This window comes from Mirounga angustirostris, unplaced genomic scaffold, assembly GCF_029215605.1.
Source record: "Mirounga angustirostris isolate CCGP_5_RB_7025 unplaced genomic scaffold, mMirAng1.0.hap1 SCAF_1, whole genome shotgun sequence".
NCBI lineage: Eukaryota > Metazoa > Chordata > Mammalia > Carnivora > Phocidae > Mirounga > Mirounga angustirostris.
Genome location: NW_026991709.1, coordinates 40,936,226 through 40,958,549, shown reverse-complemented (window position 1 = coordinate 40,958,549; position 22,324 = coordinate 40,936,226). Strand labels below are relative to the sequence as shown.

General features: G+C 34.7%; 1 protein-coding gene across 1 annotated transcript in view; it reads right to left on the bottom strand.

Moving 5' to 3' along the window:
- EPHA3 (EPH receptor A3) overlaps positions 1-22,324 on the bottom strand; it is a 360,686-nt gene that overhangs the window by 262,408 nt on the left and 75,954 nt on the right. The gene's annotated exons all lie outside the window — the stretch shown is intronic.

Below are 22,324 nucleotides of genomic sequence, written 5' to 3'. Positions count from 1 at the left end.
AATTGCCTTATTTAAATGGAGAGGACAACATCCCACTCTGGGTCAAGTATACTGAAAAGAGCTGAAAAACCAGGAAAGGAGGGAAAGGCCAGAGATTATTTTTTTTTTTAAGATTTCATTTATTTATTTGACAGAGAGAGAGAGAGCACAAGAGCAGGGGAGCGGGAGAGGGAGAAGCAGACTCCCCACTGAGCAGGGAGCCCAATGTGGGGTTCGATTCCAGGACCCTGGGATCATGACCTGAGCCAAAGGCAGATGCTTAACCAACTGAGCCACCCAGGTACCCCTGGCCAGAGATTACTAATAAGGAAAGCCAACAAAAGATTTCAGAGAGTGAAATGAAGAGTTAGGACCTGGATGATATAAGAGCCCTGTGCAGAATTCTCAGGAACATTGGATGTACCGTGGTACTTTCTGCAGTTGTAGTAAGCTGCAGGCTCTTAATAGCGGTGCCTTCCGAAAGCTTGGGGGGTGGGTTGGAGGTGGTTCTTGGGTCCCCTACAGGGTCTACCTTGGATCCTCTGTCTTTACTTTAGCCAGTACCTCACACTCACAAATGGTTCCATCTTCATTCTCAGTAATTCTCAGTTCCTTAAACCTCTGGACTGAGACAAGAACCAGAGTGTCCACTGCTCCACCATTCTACAATTTGATTTTAGTCATTTTCCTTCCAGCTGGGAGTCAGTGGTACTGTGCTGAGATCTCAGGGCAGCTGCCACATCTTGGCACCTGTGGATGAACGTGCCATATTTCTGACCACATTGTCTGTCTACTTCCCTATGTCAGTAGTTCTTATTTCCAGTTAAACATTAGCCAGAGAGCTTTGTAAAATACTGCTTCGTGGGTGTCTATCCAAACTAACTGTTTTTAAATTGCCTAGGCAATTCTAATGTACATTTAAGTTTGAGAACCAATGTTATATGTCCCTTGCCAACTGGATTATTCACCTCTGATATCTACTTGACTTGGCTGTATACTCCAGTACCAATTTCCAAGACTTGTGAATCTCCTCAGAAACATTGTCTAAAGTTTCTAGATACCACTTTCCCTTCTCTGTAGAAAGGCCTTTTGCTCAGCCTTCATCCCATCTGTTTGAAGATTTTAGATTTGCCAAGTCCCAGACATGACTTAATGAGGCTCACCTGAATAACCTCATCTCTACCTCCCACAAAGATTTGTAAGATTCTATTACAAATAAAGTAAATCTCATCATGGTGTTCTTCTATTTCACATCTGGTGGTAAATGCAAAGTGTGTGCTTTACAAAAAGATGTAAACAGTGTATGGGGAGTGTTACCTTCAAGCGTATTTCTCCTGGTATGAAGACAAGAAAACTGGTTTTAGACCTATTACTTTTTTTATAGTTTGGTACTTTCCTACTGTGATTTTCTGTGGTGATTTGTGATATTCTAAGATGCCTCTCTCATAGAAGTTTTATTAAATTATTAAATATTTCTATGTAAAGCTTTGGATAGAAAGTTTTATTAAATTATTAAATATTTCTATGTAAAGCTTAGGTTAGAAACCATGGATAGTAAAAAGATAAGTTACATGTGATTTTTGCTATCCAGAAATTGATGTTGGAGAGAGAGGCAAAAGTGTCTCCATAAGGCAAATGATGATATGCTTGCTCTTCAAGGTACTGCAAGGAGCTGTGGGGAAAGGAAGGATTTCCACTCTAAGGAAAATTGTGGGAAAGCATTAAGGAAGAAGAAATGGATGGGTAATAAAGATAGAACCTCTATGTGCTGAAATATGGGGCCACATTATATATAGAAGGTAAGCAAACAGAATGATGTGTAGGAACAGAACCTGTTTAAGGAACTGGATTCCAGTATGGACACTGAGCAGTGGTCTGTGGGCAGTTACTTAGAACAGAAAGGCCTGGGCCAATGTGGAAATATCACCTGGCATGCCTGTCTTCATTTGCTACAGTGAGAAACCACTGAAAAGAGGTACATGTTTAGCTCTGGACTGGGAGCTGATTCTCCAAAGAAAAGAAGAGGGCTATAGAAAGACCACTGCAAAGATCCAGAAGAGAGGTCTTAAGAAGATGACCTCTATTGAATGAATGTATATTGAACATTTCCCAAAAGATTATAAAAGGATATAAATTTTTCTTATGAATGTATGCAGGATGTACCCACAAGTGCAGAGAGTAACACAGCTCATTATATTAGAACTTTCTGATGACTAAAAAATAGAAAAATTCCTGTTTCTACTGAAATACTGCAAGAATCGACAGAAAAAATATCATGGAACATGCACATAAATAAATGCATTTCATTTAAATTTTCTCTTATGAAACAGTGTTCTCATTAGATTCTACACATCTCCTTTCAAAAATATTTAATTTATATGTATTGAATGACTACTGTGTGCCAAGCTCTGTATCGATAATTAATAGGAGACAAGGTACCTGTGCTTAAGGAATATATTGTCCTTATGTTATAGCCATTGTTATATCATCTTTCATTTTATAAAGACATAGTCACTTATGGGGCACCCAGGTGGCTCAGTTGGTTAATTGTCTGCCTTCAGTTCAGGTCATAATCCCTGAGTCCTGGGATGGAGCCCTGAGTCAGGCTCCCTGCTCAGAGGAGAGTCGGTTTCTCCCTCTCCCTCAGCCCCTCCCCCCAGCTTGTGCTCATATTCTCTCTCGCAAATAAATAAATAAAATCTTATTAAAAAAAGACACAGTCACTTATTTATTTATTCATTATTCTTTCTCCTCTACACGGTCTCTGGTTTGGCTCATTTTCTCTTCTCAAACATCTAGCCCTGTGCCTAAAATCAAGTAGCCAATTCACTAAATTTACTAAGATTAAATATCACATAATGGGCCTAATATTAAATTTATATAATTAACAAAGCACAGGAGTATGCTTTTGGGTACATAATGCATTGAATTTTCAAAACCATTATTTTTTATAATTATGTCTCAAAGAGTGGCCCTACTGAGTAAAGATAAAACCCATTCCATGTTTATAAGCATTTTTGCAATTTTTTTTAAAAGAAGTGGGAAGTAAATTTCTAGGAACTATGTGTCAGTGAAGTTATGATAAAGATTTTTAGAATAGATGGTGGCAAAATTTTGGAACATGAAGAAAAAGAATCTTAAAGTCTGGGAGATGGTGGGACAGCAAAGGATAAACTTTCAAAAATGAATCAAAATGCTTAAAGGTCTACCAAAAAAATTAACTTCTAGTCAGAGGAACTGACTTGCAACAGATATGATGTACTAAAATATAAAATATATCATGGGGAAATTAATATAAATTCACCATTGTCAAAAGTTTTCAATTAAACCTGTTATTTGAATTTATTTTTTCTGCAAGGGCATAAATGTCAATATCAAAGCAAATACAAGAAAAGTGTAATCTGCACTATAGACTTGTGATTTTAAGGGTGAAATATTTCTATTTATAATGTAAAAGAGACATAACTGCAAATATGTTATTCTTAGGACTATAGCCATGAAGTATACCATTATCTAAAACTCATCTCAGCAAAGAGGTCAATGCGGTTAAAAAATAATTTAATAAACCATTTATCGGTTCCATAAAATTTGGAAAAATCATTTATATTTATCAGAGCTTTTCTCATTCTGTGTTCCTATTCATACGTATCCAAATGACTTACTCTTTATGGAATAAATTTCTCTTGAATATTAGGGAGTAGGAATTGAAACTATCATGTTTCCAATTTTTGGAAAAATGTTCAATATGAAATTGTCCAATAAAAAGGTAATTTTAGAATTCAGTATAACCGCTTGGAAATAATGGGGGGAAATTCCATGCACATTGGCTTAACTTGTCTAGACTGAAAACTGTGCTAAGATGGACATTTACAGAATTATTACAAATGGCCAACTACTTAGAAATTAATGCATAGCAGTGACAGCAGTACATTTCATATCAGTTGTGAGATTCATGTAATTTCCTGCTATGATAATGGGTCACAGCCACAGTAATTCATAGCAATTTACAATATACCTGTGGAGCACTCACAGTGACGGAAATGAAATTAACTCATGTCACCGTGGAACGTATGCTAGGTTTTATAGATCTTCAGATAACTCAGTTTATTTTTAACACAATAAGTGTAATTCTTGAGAGCAATTCCATGAAATGTAAGGTGCTTTAAAGCAATTATTTCTTTTTCTTTTTTTAATTATTATGTTATGTTAATCACCACACATTACATCATTAGATTTTGACTACATCAAAATCTACAGTGATGATTTTAAAGCTCCAGACTTCTTTAGTTCTCTACACTGTGGGGGCAAACCTGTTTCACAGGAACATTTTTAATCCTTTCTCCATTGAGTATCCTAAGGAGCCCAGATTAAGGATCTAAACTCTTTGGACAAATGGACCCTGGATTAGAAACCTAGCTCTGCTAATTAATAGGAGATTCAACAGATTATGATTTAATTTACACATTTGTAAAATGGAAAAAAAAATAGTAAACTCTGGAGATGTGAATAACAGATTATCCATTTAAAATAGGTGTAATAATGTGCAACACCCAGGAAGCAGTAAACAAATATTATTTATTACTCTGCCAAAGCTAAGTTGAGAGCTTGGGTGACTCATTCGGTTAAGCAGCTGTCTTCAGCTCAGGTCATGATCTCAGGATCCTGGGATCTAACCTCCCATGGGGCTCCTTGCTCAGCGGGAAACTGCTTCTCCTTCTCCCTCTGCCCCACCCCCTCCCCGCTTACGCCTTCTCTCTCTCTCTTGCTGAGAGTTAACAGAAAATGTCATTGGAATACACAGATTTTTTTCCTTATAAAATAATTTTCCTTATAAAATAATTCAAATATTTTTTAAATTCAAGCTTTCCTTGTTTCCCTTTTTTTTTTTTTTAACTAGTCTAGTGTTTCTTCAAATTTATTTAAGGTCATCACAATTGTGACAAGTGTAGTTGCTTTACTGTTTTGAAATTCAATATAAATATAATGACAAAAGTTAACTGAATATTGGACTACATCATATTTTTATTATAAATGATTCTGCTGTCTTTTATCTATGATAATTTTGCTATTCTATGTGGAGTAAAAGTTTTGCCAATAATATTCTACACTTTACCAGGTACTATATATAGTTCTGTAATTTTATTAAACATGGCCCTTCAATTCCTTTCACTATTCTTTTTTTAAATATAATCTATCTGCATAACATGTTAACAGTCATATACTATAATTTTTTAGGATTTATTTACTTATTTATTTATTTTTAAGAGGGAGGGGCAGAGAGAATCTTAAGCAGACACCCCGCTGAACACAGAGCCCGACATGGGCCCCGATCTCACAACCTTGTGATCATGACCTGAGCCGAAACCAAGAGTCAGATGCTTAACCCACTGAGCCACCCAGGTGCCCCATTCATATTCTATAATTTAATAAAATAAAAATATATATTATTATAATGCTTTTACTCCATACTGGTCAGGGTGTTGTGTCAATTGCCTACGTAGAAATAATAATAGTTTCACATAGGATTTTTCAGTTGCTTAATAGATGATATTAATAGTTAATAAGTGCTTATATAGTTCTTACCTGCTAAGTAAGTAAAACAAATACATATCAAGCACTTACATATGACAAAATTGTTTTCTGGTACTACCATTATGATAAAGATGCAAAAGTCATGCTTTCCTGCCCTTGAAAATCTTACATTTTGAACACAGAAATATGTGTAAGTCTAACATTAGACAGTCATTCATTTATTCCACAGAAATTCCCTGTAGGCCAGGTACTCTTCTATGCCCTGGGGACCTCCTCTTCTTCATGAAAAAAATAAGAAGGAAATCACAGTGTTTTCATAAAGCTTATGTTCTACTTGAAAGAAAACAAAAGAGTAAGCACACACACACAGGAACACACACAATAGGTGTAGTGGTGATGCTCATTACAAAGAAAAACAGATAAAAATAGGTTAAGAGGAGACAGTGGGTTGATTAAAATGATATTTTCGATGGGTTAACTGGGAATAAGGTCTAATTTTTTGCAGCCACTTGAATGAAGTGAGAAACCAGGCCAAGAGAGTATCTGCTGATAAAGCATCGCAGGCTGAGAGTACAAACTCCATTGGCTATGAGACTGAGGATGGTGTTAAAATCTAGACAGAGCACAGAAGCCATTGTGGCTGAAATGGAGTGATCCAGGCATGAAGTGGTGAAATATTAGATCAGAGAAGTAGTTGAATATAAGAGCATTTAGGTCCTCATTGACCATGTGAAGGACTTTGGATTTTATCCTCAAACAAAATGAGAATTCAGTAAAGGGTCTGGCCAGAAGAGTGACATGTTCTGACTCATGTATTAAAAAGGTTAAGGGCTGCTGTGTAGGAAATGAACTGTAAGGAGAAAAGTTCTAAGAAATGAGATCATTAGGGGGTTATTAAAATAGCTCAGGTGACAGAGGACAGGATGTTACTGGTGGAGGATAGATCAAACTCTGGAAATATTTTGGTAGTAGAGCCAAAGGACTTGATGATAGATTGGGTGCGGGACATTAGAGGAGGGTGGAGAATGTGATATATCCATCCAAGAATGGCAACAACCAGTGTGAAACCAGAGAAAGAGAACAGCAGCAAGGAGGTGGCATTTAGGCAAGAAATTTAAACATGAGTGGAATTTTGACTCGTAAAAATAGGTGATGATAGAGCAAGAGAAAAAAAAAAAAAACACATTCCAGGCACAGGAAGGAATATGGAAAAATACAAACACAAAAACACCGACTGAGTGGTTATCATGAAGCTGCTGAAGTGAGAGATGAAACTTCTTTGATTAATTCAGCATTTACTTACTAAACACCCCTTATACAGTATGGATTCTATAAGGTGCTGGATTTATAGCAGCAAGCAAAAATGATCTGAAATTTCTCTCCTCAGGGAGCTTACATTCTAGTGGAAGAGACAGGCTAAGAAACAAATAAAAACCAAACGAGATAAAGAATAAAATTTATATTTTCTTATGTAGTAGTATGTTTTAAGAAGAAACAATAAAGGAAGCAAGGAGACAGTTGTGTGTGTGGGGGGGGGGTGAGGGGGAGATTTAAAACCAATGGCCCAGAAAGACCTCACCAGAGAGGAGATGTTTAAATAAAGACCTGAAAGGATGGCTCATGGTAGAGGAAGATTTCACTGAGGAGATATTTGAATAAAGAAGTATGGACACATCAGGAAAGAGAATTCATAGCAAAGGAAAAAGAAGTAGAAGGCCCTAAGGAGTGTTTTTGGAGTAAAAAGCCACAAAGAGTGAGGTGTATGTGGTGTGTCCTAGGAAGAGCGACAAAATGAGTATAGCAGAGGCAGAGTGGGGAAGTTGGAGGAATTAAGGTCCAATCTTGGGATGTGAGCAGAGGACCAACATGACTCACATTGCAGAGCCTCAATCTGGCAGCTCTACAGAGAATAGTAGAAGACTGGAGAAGTGGGAGATGATCCTATGAATGGTTTGGATTGTAAATGAGGTTTTTCTCATCATTTAAGAGATTCAAACAAAGATCGGATTTAGGGACATCACTTTGACAAGAGTATTTAGGATGGATTGGAGGAGGAGTGGAGGGAGATGAATTCAAGAGTTATTGCAGTTAGTTAAGGGAGAGTGAGGGGAGTTTGGCTATTTTACTCATTATTGATTCCCAGCACCTGACAGGGGTCCACATCATCATTCATTGAATGAGCAAATGAATGGGTTAATTTTTGAAAGAAAGTAATATTTTGGGAGTAGGACTATGACTTGGTAATTGATGGATATTTGGCTTGAGAAAATCAAAAGCCTGAAAATGACCAGGTTTTAAAGCTAACATTTGATAATCAAACTGACCATTTTATGAGGATGTTACTAGGAACGGGCTAGGAACAGGCTTTCTCAGAAATGCATCATTTTATCCTTTCAAAAGCCCTACGCAGCAGGTGCCATTATCAACTAATTCTACAGAGAAGACAAAGGAAAGCTTAGTAAGAGATTCAACCACTTGCCCCAAATTGGACAGCTGTTAAATGGTGGAGTCTGGACTCAAACTCAGAACTTTTCCATTACAAAGCCTTTCCTATTTTCCACTAATCTGTGTTGGTGACTTGAAAATAATATCAGCAGAGAAAGGCAGCAATAGAGGTAGGAAATATTATAGGAAGAAGAGGAACAGTTTTGTTTAATATAAGCCAAGTTTGTCATGTCAACGTGAAACACAAAGACTTTTTCAAAAGCTAGAAAGGTCATCTAGAAGTCAGGGGAAAAAAGGGGGTATAAGGGTAGAAATTCAGATTTTGAAGTTGCATAATTAAAGCTCTGGAAATGGTTATGATGATTAAAAAAGAAGAAAAAGGAATTTTAGAGACAGTATTTGAAATGCTTTATGTTTAGAGGTTAGGAAGAGAAAGATGAGCTGATGAAAGAAATGGAACGTTTATAAAAATTGTTCTTTCAAAGCCTCTATATTGAAATCATCTCCACATCACAAAGGGTTTTTAAGTTAAGTATAGTAAGTACTGCTGGAAAAGGAGCATTTATAGAGGTAGGATGGGAATAGGGAAAAAACAAGTCAGAGATAGTAGACAGGAGAGAATTTCAAGAATTTTTTTAATTTAATAAGAAGAATAGAGTAAAAAGCATATGGTCTGAGAAGAATAAACTAGTAAACAGTGACTTATAAAAATGTTTTTATTTGTTTTTTAAGTAGCAGAGGTTTTTCCAAAACTTTATGGAATTAAGGAGGGTATAGAAGAGAAGTTGAGGCAGTAATTGTAATTAAAAAAAAAATTTTATAGTTGAACAGAAAAGATTTAGTGGATTCCATAGATACAGAGCCTAGAATAAAAACTGAATCCATAAAGAGACCTTGAGACTTTCTTCACGAGTAAGGAAATTGACATCTGGAGATAAAAATGTCCAACGTCACAATGCTAATAAGGGTCCAACTAGACCAACCAAGATTCAGGTCTTATGCTCTATCCTATATTAGTGTCAATATACCATACGACCTCTGCAAGACAGACAGGACTGATTTTCATGTCAGTTTTGGTAGAACACTGATCCACTAGTAACCCATAGAAATTTCAACTGTAAATTCCCCCTTGGTTACAGGCAAAAATTAATGGGTTTGAAACAAAATGCAGGGGCATGGTACTGCTATATTTTTAGATGAAACCTGTTGCTTTATTTTATAGTATGTTTTAACATGTTTTGAAATATGAGTATTTTTTAAAAGAAAAGCTACATTCCAAAAGAATATTTGAGAATAGACAACTCTCTTTCAATCCTGACTTAAAGACAACTGTAAACAAAATAAATGTGGTAAATATTCCACTATGAAAATTACCACATGATCATATGTGTTCTACAATATATAGTGTATAGTGTTTCACAGCCCAAAGTGAATGTGATTCGAAGTAAAAGCAATGAAATAAAGTGGAATGTTAAAAAACCACATGCTCAGGATTAGAGATAAGTGTAATACATGGGATGTTCATAAAAGTTTAAGGATGAATGAAAATTTAAATATTTTGAGCATGGAAAAATGGGCCAATATTATTTACCTAATATTTAGATAGCAAGTACACATACTGGGAGTACTAAAATTTTTCAAAGAAAAAGGAATTGATTTAAATAAAAATGATTGAGAAAAATTTTCTAATGACAAATTAAGTTGTACAAAATAGGTTTATAAATTGGAACAATTATTCCCACAGTAATGCCAAGGCCATTATCATTTGGGGAAATAGCTAATAATTACATTCAGAGCAATTTTGAACTTAAAAGAAAAAATGAACCCAAAAATCAGTCATAAGTTACAGAGCTCTTGTTTCCTTTTTCACAGTTTGACCATTTATTTGCATAAGGAGAAGGTATTCAGCAGGGTATATTATTTTGTATTTTCAAGTATTATATTAACATAAACTATAATTTTATGCCATTATACCTCTATTTACTAACAAACTAATTTTTGCTCAACTTTCTACAAAATATTTCTGAGAATATCCACAGATAAATCCAAAGTTTAGGTATAAATAATAGGTGTGCCAAAATATGCTTATTTAAAAGTACTTTTCTAAAGTCTAGTTCTAATTTTATAACTGATGACCAGTTCTGATCTCTTGATCAAATGAGGCTAAAGCTGGTATGCTTTAAAACAGATGTCTATGCTGGATTAGCAGCAGGATGGTTCCCAATGTTATTTTCCTAATACTACATGCTTCCAGAAGCCTTCAGCATCCAGAGCTATTTGGCACTTAAAATGGTAACATGTACCAGTTTGTTTGCATTATGATCCTCTTCAAAATATAGAACCCAAGTCATTTCTGAATTAGGATTATGGTACTATACTGAGGAAAACTAATATTAACTCTAGAGTTTACAGATTTTTATAAGTATATTTGAAAGAAAATGTTCTGGTAAGATGGCCTAGTCAATTTTATACTCTAGTTATTGGAGGACTAATTCTTAAATCCCACAACCATCTAGGTTGTTATAAATAATTTAGTATTTATGTATTTTGCTTGATTTAACATATATAATATATATGGGATATATACTATTTTATAATATATATATATTATATATATAGTGTTGCTTTTATACATAGTGTATTTTACCCTATCCATTATCATAGCTCACTGCTTTAAAACATTAGCCTTGTTATTTTGAAGATGATTAACTCTTATTCCTATAAATCTGGATCCAAGAGGGCCCAGAGTACAATATTTTTAATATCAGCAATCTTCTAATAGTACTCCGGGTGTCAAATGTAAGTTAATGAACACTGTAATGTGGTTTCTAGAATAAATGCCTAGGATTCTCCTCTTGGATTGTGGTGTTCTTTCACTAAGCTAGTCCCTAACATAATCATGCACTGAATGATTTTTATGAAGCAGACGTTTTTCTGAGTTCTTGATATGTATAGTCTAATATAATCCTCATAACTAAAGGATAAAGGATTATTAATATCTTCTTCCCATTGGTGAAGACACTAAACTTCCAAAAGACTACACAAAATCTTGTCAACACACTCTAGGAAGTGACAGAAGATTTGAACTCAAGCACTCTCTCTCTTTTTTTTTTTTTAAAGATTTTATTTATTTATTTGACACACTAATATCTAGCAGGGTTCATCTAATAAATATTTGCTCAACGAATGAAAGAAGAAGAGTATATTTTAATTGTTTCAATAAAACGAACAACAGGAAATGGGTAAGCACTTAACCATGTGTTATGGGCTAAATTGTGTCCCACCACCACCAAATCCATAGTGTTGAAGTTCTAATACCTAAGTTCCTCAGGACGGAAACATATTTGGAGGTAGGTTCTATAAAGGGATGATAACCTTGAGATCATTAGGGCAGGCCCTAAAACAATGTGACTTGGGGTCCTCATAAGAAAAGGAAATTTGGACACACACATACAGAGGAAAGTCTTTGGGAAGACAGAGCAAGAAGACAGCTCTCTATAAGCCAAGAAGAGAGGCCTGGTACAGATCCTTCCCTCATCACCCTTGAAGGAACCAACCTTGCCAACACCTTGATCTTGGACTTCTGGCCAGTAAAAAAAAATACATTTCTGTTGTTTATGCCACCCAGTCTGTGGTACTTTGTTATGGAAGCCCTAGCAAAGAATATACCATGTAATGACATTTATGCAAAATTGAGAAGTATAATATTTCAAGTAAAGGTTGTTTTTGGTACCCAGTTAACTGGTTGATTTATCATATTGTTCTCCAAAAATTCTGGTTCAAATGTTTTCAAAGATATGCTTGGCAAACAAAGAGTTTTGAAGAGAATTAGAAAAAGAATTTAAGAAATTTTTTTATTATAATCAGGCCAGGTCCCCCTCACCCAATTAAATATTTTTATCAGTTTCTCCTAGCAAGGGTTAAAAAATAAGGTAAATTCAGGTAACTGTGACCTGACTTCAATGACATATAAAATACAAAAACAGAAGCAGATAAACCCTTTAGTTTAAGTAGTCATGGTGTCAGGAAATAGTTAAGTAGTAAAACCTTGAACTGCTACAGATGGAGGATGTTTAATAGTGCTGCACAGGAAGTGTGTTAGAGGCCAAGTTTCTGCACAATGAGAGACCTGTTTTCAGCTAAGACTTAATGTTGAAATTATGCTTCCAAATAAAAGTAGACAAGTTTCAAATGTATTTGTCATTATTATATTTGGGTAGAAAATAGCAGGGCTACTGCACAATGGAAGGCATATATAAATAATAAATTACAGCACATACTAGACAAAATTAATGTCTTCTTACTAATTCCATCGTTAGAAATAGAGTACTTAAAGTGATTTTTTTAAAAAGAGTAGCTGATATAAAAAATTATTGCAGATGAAAACAAGGGTTCTCTTTTAGAATAAAAGCAACTGAGTCAGGGCCGGTTACTATAAAGCAAGGAACAACTCACAGTAACATCATCTGGAAACCAGGACTTTTCAAGAAGAAAAGTGTAGCTCAAAACAGAGCTAAGTCTTTTAGTATAGTTTTCAATACTATACTTGGAATAAAGGATTGGACATTATACCAATGCAATAAAAGTCTGGACATTAATACCAGAATCCCACTTTATATCAGATAAAGCCTATGGTATACTTCCTACTTCATAATATAAGATCAATCCTTGTTTAGTACTATCCATACTTGAGAAATACTCACGTTTATTCCCTTCAGAAATTTTCAACATCTTCTAAACAGACTGGAATCCATTAAACCACTACACTCTAAGCAATACCAAATGAAGAAAGAGTTTCTAAAAGAGGAAGATAAATTAATGACAAGCTTTGTCAAATGCTCCTAGTAGCTGAGAAAGATGAAGGTTGAGGACTGATCCACTGCATTTGGCTACATGGATGTCATTGGTGTGCATAGTATAGAATGAGACTTAACTGGTTTGATGCCTGTCTCGTACTTTATCTATTTGTTTCTTCAATGATGTTTTATTGAAGAAATATTACGTGTTGGTACTAAAAAGGTAACTATGAAAAATAACAAATCAATTTATTTATTTTCATAATAAAAATAATTAAATTAGAAAACAAATGAAAACAAAACACCCATTAAAATTCTGTATTTCTAAAAAAACAGAACAAAACAAAAAATTCTGTATTTCTTCAGATTGCTTATTTTTATTTAGGATATACTAATTACATAATTTAAAACATATTTAAAATTATCAAAAAAAAAACAGATTGAGGTGCTAAGAAGTTTTTTGTGTTAGTTAATATATAATAGATTTCTCTTCTAAAAAAAGTCAAGAGAGCTGTTATATTGCATTTCTCAACCCAGTTCTTTAAGTAATGCCACAGAGATATGTCATGGTCAATTATCTCAGATAAGTGTCTAGAGTGTCAGGATGGCTGCTTAATTTAGCTTTTTCATACACAGGCAAATGCACACATGCAATAGACATCAATAAATATTTTCTATGATATTTACCAATTAATTCCAGGGATACACAGTCAGGCAAAACAGGAGGACATTTTTTAGAATTATACTGATATTATAAGTCCAAATTTATCTTTTCATTTAAATTAATTAATGTTTACTTCATATTTACTTTATTCATAAATGTTCATGTCACTTTACCAACATCTATCTTCATATCTTATTCACTGTAATAATATTATACATTTACATTTGTGAAACACTAATTTGATGTTAAATAACATGGTAAATTATGTTTTAAAAAGTAATTCAACAAAAGCAAGGTATGCATGTGAAAATAAAAATTAAGTATGTAGTACTCCAAAAGAGTACATTCAGTGTGAAGTGAAAATCTGAACCAGACACTGTTGTTAAGTTCAATAGACTTTTATAGTTAATATAAACATGAATAAAGATTTTTAATTTTAATTTAATTAGAAAAGGAAAAATAAAGCAGCAATCATTTTGTATGGCATAACTCAGAGCTCTACAAAATGGACACATAGAAAATTAAAGATTAAAAACAAAACTCAGGTAACAAAAAATTCAATAAATTCAACAAACAGGGCATAATGTATTGCTTCCTTGGCTTCACAAGTCTTTGAAATGTTCTCTTTCTACACAATGGGATTTTCTACTGCATTCCCTATCCACCACATGTTTTTCTATTGTCATTTACCTAAACACTGAACATACTGTGGAATCAGTACTGCTGGGCTGAATGAAACTGTAAAAAGCACCAGCTGGCTGTATTCAGAATGGCACTTGTCCAGGTCTCAAATGTCTTATTTATATACAGTGGAATTCTGCCAGCTGTTTAATATTTAGGGCTAATAAATGTAATTGGCAGTACTACACAAGTACAACTAACAAAATATCAGAAAATGCTTCTCAATGTGAAGTTTAACTTGTTCTCATTTCCCATAATTCAATTTGTGACAGTGGAAAATAAGTTTAAGCAATTTTTCTTTTGAAATAATAAAAAAAAATTTTTAAAATGTAAACGGAGCTGTAGGTGAGTTGTAAGCTTATCATCTGTCTACATTTTATTAAACCAGGGGCATATATTGATAGGTGAAGCTTATACCATTATATGGATGAACAGAGGTATTTAGACAGGTCCCTGGGCCTCTTAGACAATGTAAATGTTACTAAGTCCTTGAGGAAGCCACAATCTAGTGTCAAAATAAATTAATATTGTGTGAAAATACACTGAGATTTTATCAAAAAAGGTTTATATAAAACATATGATGGAGCCTCAACTGTGCTAGTCAAAAATATAACACTGTGATTTAATTTTCATTTCTAGACACAAACAGTAAGCACGCATCTCTTGATGAAAGAAGAAAGAAAAAAAGAAAGAAAGAAAGAAAGAAAGAAAGAAAGAGAGAAAGAAAGAAAGAGGGAGGGAGGAAAGAGAGAGAGGAAGGAAGGGAAGGAGAAGAAGAAGAAGAAGAAGAAGAAGGAGAAGAAGAAGAAGAAGAAGAAGAAGAAGAAGAAGAAGAAGAAGAAGAAGAAGAAGAAGAAGAAGAAGAAGGAAGAAGAAAAAGAAGAAAGAAAGAAAGAAAGAAAGAAAGAAAGAAAGAAAGAAAGAAAGAAAGGAAGGAAGAAAGGAACAAGGAGGAAAGAGAGAGGAAGGAAGGAAAGGGAAGGAGGAGGAGGAGGAGGAGGAGGAGGAGAAGAAGAAGAAGAAGAAGAAGAAGAAGAAGAAGAAGAAGAAGAAGAAGAAGAAGAAGAAAGAAGAAAAAGAAGAAAGAAGAAAGAAAGAAAAAGAAAGAAAGAAAGAAAGAAAAGAAAGAAAAATTCTTTCTTAAAGCAAACAAAATAGGTAGCATACTTTAAATTTGATTGACAGGAAGGTAAGGGGCACACCTGGGTGGTGCAGTCGGTTAAGCATCCAACCCTTGGTTTTGGCTCAGGTCCTGACCTTAGGGTCCTGAATTGGAGACCCGACTGGGGCTCTGTGGTTAGCACGGAGTCTGCTTGAGATTTTCTCTCTCACTCCCTAGCCCCTCCTTGTACTCCCTCTCTCTCTCTCTCTTAAAAAAAATTAAATCTTTAAATTTGATTGACAAGAAGGTGACTTCTGCTCAAAATACTTAGACAACATACTTCACTATTAAGTCATTATTTAATCTAAATTAGCCTAAAAATGACTGTACCCTGAAAGTGATATTATATTAATCCTAAGCCATCATTCGCATAGTAATGTGACTATGTGAACCCAGAATGCTCTGATAGCCTGAGGAGTAGACAGGCAGGGCTATATGGAGATTGTGAACACCGACATGAAGTGAAAAATGGAAGAGTGTAACTGGAGACCAAACACATTCTTCAAATCCCACCTACTCCACACTAGCCCTAAAGAAGACATAAAAGACATAGTTCTTTAGCTAATAAGGAAATATTAGGGGGTAGAGATGATGAGAAACTAAATATTTAAGAGATCCAAATTCTAATTCTGCTTCTAGCAATTTCTACGTGACATTTGGTAATTACTAACAAACCTTAAGTCTCTATATTCTTATCTACTAAATACAGATCAAACATAAGGCCTTTTCTGCATAATTAGTCACTTAAATGCCCAATTCACCTACAATTAGTGCTGGATTAGCCATCTCACAGATCAAAATGTACCTTGGAGACAGCAAGGTCACCAAACTTTAGTTTTTTAGTTTTCTTTTTTTAATTTACAAAATTTATAAAGATGTTTGACATTTTTAAAATTAAAAAAAAAATAAACACAAAGAAGTTTTTGCCAGGGGATAAGCTAGAACTTCGCTGAACTTTCTTATACTACTGACACTGTTTTTACTTTATTATATATTAAGAGAAGGCATAATGTTTCAGGATTTGGGTTCTTAATTGTCTCCTGATTAAAAGTACACATACATAGACATAGGCTATGCAGTCATGCAGATAAAGCACAGAACTCATATTGGAAGAATAATCTAGAAATAGGAAAAAAACAGACAATAAAATTGGCTCTTCTATTTTAAACACACAGAAATTAAGAACATGCTGTCCAAACTGGAGATACCTACCAAACTCCCAGATGACAACAGACACAAGAATGGGATGGGTTTATATTATTTAATCCTGGAGTAGTAGTTCCTCGCTTGATATACGAGTATCACTGTTACATTCCCTTTTCCCAGGCCCCCTGTCTTCCCACCTGATTCCCCACCATCATCTCACTACAAATCACTCAGCCTTACTATAAAAGCAGGGAGAATATAGTAAAACTATTGAATTTCTGAGTTTTGTTTCATTTTGTTTTGGCAATTACAAGGGATACGAGGAATTCTGGCATGGGAAAATTTGCGTGCCATGAGTACAGTATCTTTTGTTGATTTTTTAAAGAGCTTTTCAGCATGTGTTTATATTTTGGATTATACTCCTGAAAAACATAGGAGTTTGGTTGTTCCCCTGCTTGTTTTTTTTTTTTTTTTTTTTAAAGTCCTCTACTGACTGGTACTTTGTAATTTCTGCATATGATTATTGAAAGTAGGATCACTTATGGCATATCAAAACTAAATTCAAAACAACCGGAATGTAATTAGATTAATGCCAACGTAAACCACCAGCCCAATGAATGGAGGTCTTTTAAGCACAAATAGAGTGGATGGTTTTGATACCACATAATCCCTGTGTCCTGGAACCTACTAAGATACCATTTTGTGCAGGGACCTCCATTTTGATAAAGTCACTCAAACTGATCAACCAGCCAATGAACTACTTTTACATGGTTGTCCTCACGTTCCCTTCTTGAATGTATAAATAAATAAGTAAGTAAATAAATAAATAAATAAATAAATTCTCCCTTAGGGGAACTGTTTACTTTCAGTTTCCAACTATCTGAGATAAAGCTGATCATCCTTTGCCAGTGATCTCTGCAACTACTTGGTCTTTGAAACACTTGAAGAATACCAACAGCCTGAAAATTCCAAATATTGCTCTGAATCAAGTGAATATTTTAAAAGAAAAAGATCAAATCTTTAAGAAGCAGCAAGAAAAACTACACATTAAAGTATTTATAAAAATTACACCCTTAAAATATTTTTGTATTCATAGGATATTTAATTACCTAAATCTCAATAATTCTATTTAATCTACAGAATCTCATAGACTTTTTATAATCGTGATTACTTTCAAGCCTTGAGTTTTACAAAGGAATTCAGATAGGATGCTAGTGCAAAAATCTGTAGCTACTACCTCATTCCTGAAAAATGACAGCTACTTATTGAATCATTAAAAAAATGTGTAGAGAGATGTATATAATTCAAGATTTCTGCTTAAGAAAAGGCCAAATTTCGGGGGACCTGGGTGGCTCAGTCGTTAAGCATCTGCCTTCAGCTCAGATCGTGGTCCCAGGGTCCTGGAATCGAGCCCTGTGTTGGCTCCCTGCTCAGCAGGAAGCCTGCTTCTCGCTCTGCCTCTGCCTCTTCCCTCTGCTTGTGTTCTCTTTCCCTCTCTCTCAAATAAATAAATAAAATCTTTAAAAAAAAAAAAGAAAAGAAAAGAAAAGGCCAAATTTTGTAGATCCCACCCGAGGATATGATTCAGGGTTTTCTCAGCTCAAGCTGTTACATCAAATTACCGTGCACTATGTGACTTAAACAACAAATATTCCTTTCTCACAGGTCTAAAATCTGGGAAGTCTAATATTATGGCACCAGCAGATCCAGAGTCTGGTGAGGGCCCACTTTCTGATTTGCAGATGGCCATCTTCATATAGTATCCTCACATGACAGGCAGCAGAAAGAGATCATCTCTCATGTATCTTCTTATAAGTGCACTAATCCTATCCAAGAGAACTCCATCATCATGACCTAGTTACCCCCCAAAGGCCCACCTCCAAATACCATCACATTGGGAATTTAGGCTCCAACATACAAATTTTCAGGGGCGGGGGGACAGAGACATTCAGTCCATAACAAGGACTATCCAAAATGAGATAAATACATCTCAAGTGCTCAGTAAGGCATGTGGGGCAGGAAGAATATATCAGAAATTCAATTCATGTTTATGTGGTCCTCTTTTTAATTTATATTTAATTTCAATTTTGTGTACAATATGTTCAGAGGTATGTGTACACATAGATCTATAGATATATATAAATATATACCTAGTGGGAGCTCAATAATTATTTTAATTATCAGAGTATATCATCCAAAAGCTTTAATGGTTTTAAATTATATTGGGAATCTGACTTCAAAAATTACCTCCCTGAATCTTCAAATTAAAATCACATTTGTAATCAGTTTTCCTTTTTTTTTTTATGTTTTCATTTATTTATTTGACAGAGAGAGAGAGAGCATGCGCACGCCCATGCACACAAGCAGGGGGAATAGCAGAGAAAGAGGGAGAAGCAGGCTCCCCACTGAGCAGGGAGCCTGATGCAGGACTCGATCCCAGGACACTGGGATCATGACCTGAGCCGAAGGCAGATGCTTAACTGACTGAGCCACCCAGGTGCCCCAACAATCATTTTTCCTTTCAGGTTCAAAAATGTCTGACATTCTAACAAGTTTTAGTGCTAGCTTTGTATATTCCAATCCAAAGGTCAAGCTATTTATCACAGATAATTTTCATTCAAAACATTTTAAATCAAAGTAATATATACCGTGTGATTCTAGAAAGCATAATGCATGGAGTTTTATATCACATATAGATGGTTTTGATCTTTCTACGTTTCCTCATAAAAAATGAGAAGGGAACATCTTAGTTCCCTGACATTGTTACAAAAGTAGAAAAATATGCTAAGTTTGTGTTGGTTATATCTCAATTTTCACATATATATTATTTCCAGGTAAAGCAGAATTACACACCACGCACACACAAAGTTAATACCTAGGATTTTTTAAAAACTGTTTAACTTAAGCTATACTTTTTTTAATTCAAATTTTGTATATGCATTGACTTTTCCTTTTATTATTCACAGACTTCACCTTACTCCTCTTTATGTCATAACGTAAGATCTATCTTTTGAAATTACTGAAATGAGTAGAAATCTATGTGGACTATCTGGAGAGTCAATTGGACATCTATTCAAACTGTAAAATTTCCTACACCAAGCTATCAATGCATTCCTACCTCTTATTTTTAAAGAACATCCCGATATATTTAAACTCTCCACGAGGAATAGCCATATTTTCTATACTGCACAGACTACACCACTAGCAATTATACATTCCCAGACTGATCTTTTGCAGATGTCAAAGATACTTGATGAAAGAATGTTCTCAGAATGGAGAGAGGCATGGCTGAGATAGTAAAGTGCTGCCACTGAGTAAGATATGCCCTTACTATAGCAAATAAAGGATGGTATGAGACCCATATTTATTTTTCACGGAAAGGAGGGCAGAGGTGGGGGGGGGAGTAGTAGGGAGCTGATTAAAATCATGAAGAAAAGCGGAGGAAGAAGGAAGAGAAGAGAAAAGAAATTTGTGGTAGCATGGCCAGTAAATAAGAGAAAAATTATAGTGAAATAAAATTAACATAAATAAGAATGGAAATAATAATTATCATTTGTCAAAAACTAAGTGCCCACGGTGGGCTAAATAGTTTATAGAGAGCATTTCATTAGTCTAAACAACAATCCTTTAAAAAAGTAACAGTATTTTGCCAAGGAATAATGACGTGAGGAACTGGAAACCAGGTCTCCCACTGGAGACATTCACCCCGCCATGCTTTGCGGTGCCGGCCTCTTGGGCATGCGCTCTGCGCAGTCGCACAAGAACCTGCGCTTGCTTAATGCTCTGCTGTCACCATCAACGAATTGTTTATAATTTTCGAACCAGCAATTATTACTATTCCCTGTGCCCCTCAAATTTTGTAGCTAGTACTGATACCTTATAATACTGGAGGACATATAAGACATGCTTATTGACTGTAGCACAAAAAGTTTAGAAACTTAAACAGGTTAAAACACCAGAGTATTAAGTGCTTCAACATTTTTCTCCACTACCATTTCCATCACACTGTATTTTAATTTTTTTTCATTTTATTTGGTTGTACCCTCTTGTGAGCTGGTTATTGATTAGCTACTAAAGAGATCTATTTGAATGTCTAGCTGTCTCCTCAAAAATTTCCATCAGTGTACAAAACTGAACTATATAACACTGCTACCTTTTGTTGTAAGAAAAATATTCTTCAGTAAAAATCAGGAGAGTCAGACAGCATGGAATTATTCATTTATTCAATATATCTTTGCTATGTTTTCTCAGCTAGATTGTAAATTCCTTAGGAATTCTTCTGTGTTCTTCAGAATTCCTACTACAACTTGAGAACAAGGCAGACGTCCAATAAATACACGTAAATTCACTGAAAGTCCAAAAAAGAATGAACTGTCATATAAAGAGAAACAAGTCGAATAGGGAGTAGCTTAAATAATAAAACTAGAAGATCATTTTAAGTGTGTCAAACACAAATAGCTTGATTATAAGAGCACTTGTATTTAAATAAAAAGCATTTTCAAAATTATGAAATCAAATTTTGATTACTATATGTTACAGAGTATGGAAAATGTTCTGTTTAAAATGGTTAACCATTTGGCTTGTCCACATTTTGTTCAAAAGGCCATGACAAAACCTTTTCTTTTTTTTTTTTTTTTTTTTAACTCTTGTGGAAATTATTTTAGCTTCTCCTATATAAGTAAGTCTTAACAAATTACACAAACTGAACTTGCTGGAGTATTTCCATATGCATTTCACTTACCAAAAAAAAATGTTTTTCTTTCATGTAAAGCACAGGTTTACCACCTCAGAGTTTCATGGAAATAAGTTTTTTTTTTTTTTTTCCTTAAAAAATAATGACAGAGAAAAATAAATGACAAAGCTGGAGTCAAGGAATCTTGGAAACAGTCCAATTGTTTTATCAGCTGCACCACAGGGCAAGCAAACCTTAACCTCATTTGGCCTTATAATGCTACTAAACCGCTGCTTTTCATACTCTGCATTTTGCATACATGAGCAAACTCTGCTTCCCAGTTTAATATGCTGATTACTGTAAAATAAGCATAATGTCAAAACAACATTTGACCCAAAGCATCATAAAGCTGTGGCTTTCTAACTAGCCCTCCTGTCGCATGCCAGTCGGTAAATATACACACTATAAGTTTAAGGGTATGGTCTCATCTTTCTCTTTGGGGAATTGAGCATACAGCCTTGAAAATCAAGAGAAACTAACTCCTGATTCAGTTTGCGGTAGAGTGGAAAACTTACAGAAGAAAGAAACACCGGTTTTGGAATTGTGTAAATACCAATGTCTAAACATTTCACATTCAAGCCTGGTCTATCTGAGATATTTTAGATATTTGGAAGGAAAGCGAGGGCCTTAATGGAGATCATTTTTGGAACATATAGCTGTTTTGGCATCTTATATAGTTGGTATGCTACGCATTTATGAATTTTTAGGGAGAAATTATTCACTGTGTTCTAGAAAAACATTGAAACAAAAGAACAGGTTTTCCAAACATTCTCAACTACACATCACATTATTTTACTGTAACTTTTCTATTCTTTGATAACAAGAATACATAGGAATAAATAAACCCCACTTGAGCTACATTTCTGCATATTCAGACATTTAAATTATTTAGCTTCTAAGTCTCAGGGTATTAAAAAAAAAACAAAACGTGCTCTCAGTGAGACACTGATTTCATGCTGTGACAAGCTCAAAAATGAAAACAACTACACAGATGAGAGGGTTTTTCACTAAACCGCAGCACTAAGCACAAATGAAATCCTGCTGGGAACATGTATCTACAAGTGTGAGTGTGTTTGACTTGGTAACACACATTTGTGACTCTATGTGTTAATAGGAAAAAGTAAAAAAAGGAGCTAGACAAGGATTTCATTGTCCATGTTTCTTGAGGATCTCTCTCTCTCTCTCTC